Source organism: Euprymna scolopes, chromosome 8 (assembly GCF_053919585.1).
Source record: "Euprymna scolopes isolate OS-2025 chromosome 8, ASM5391958v1, whole genome shotgun sequence".
Classification (NCBI taxonomy): domain Eukaryota; kingdom Metazoa; phylum Mollusca; class Cephalopoda; order Sepiida; family Sepiolidae; genus Euprymna; species Euprymna scolopes.
Window position 1 is genome coordinate 165,627,839 of NC_136489.1, and position 882 is coordinate 165,628,720.

Genomic DNA, 882 nt, shown 5'->3' on the forward strand with positions numbered 1-882 from the left:
ATGGAATCATGTCTTTTCTAGGGCACAATTTGATCGTTTAACCCTGTATATGAATAAGTAAAACAAATGTGTCTATAGTAATCGTTCAAATAACGGCAGTTATATAGTTCATACCAAAAAGAGCAGTAAAATAAAATAATCTGCTAATTTCTTGTTGGCTTTCTATATTTAGTTATAAAATAAAGTATACCAAAACTTTCATACAAACAAGGCCGATAGCCATTAGTCGCGTGGTCTCGTGTAATGAATGAATCTAGTAATGTAGGATTGACATTAAATTCTTAAAGATAAACTAAAATGACCGAAAAATGGGCTGAAATGACTTAAATAAATAAAACGTAAATGACTTAGAATGACTTTAATGAACTTAAGGATGAATTGAATGAGCTTAAGAATGACTTGAATGCTTAGAAATAACTGGACTCCTTCAAAAACAACTTGAATGATCTGGAGTATGACTTGAATGGCTTTGAAACTCACTGGTTGTAAAGTGGGTGATCATTTTACATTAAATTAATACAGAAAAGTGATCCCCCACTTTATATCACAAAGTCACAAACATAAGTACAGCATGTAGTAAGAACAGATACTACACTTTCATCTTAGCCAAACAGCCAAGAAAGGGGTATTTATTTGCTTCCCCACCGAGAAAATTAGGCACTAGGCCGATTTTTAATGTGAGGAGTGAAGGGAAAATGGGGGCCAGCTCTCCGGGGAGTAGGGGAGCTGGATAGTGACAATTGGTATGAAGGGTTGCCCCTACATTGACATTTATTATTTAAGAAACTAACGGAACGCTAGCTTCTCCAAAAATGCTATGTGCTCATATCTAGGGGTATTAAACACGTAACAAAAAAAAAAAATGCACAAAATATATTTATC

The 882-nt window shown here is 34.2% G+C and overlaps 1 pseudogene; it reads right to left on the minus strand.

Moving 5' to 3' along the window:
• Nucleotides 1–489: 489 nt before the first annotated feature.
• On the minus strand, nucleotides 490–627 carry LOC145284321 (U2 spliceosomal RNA; annotated as a pseudogene).
• Between the last annotated feature and the right edge of the window lie 255 nt (nucleotides 628–882).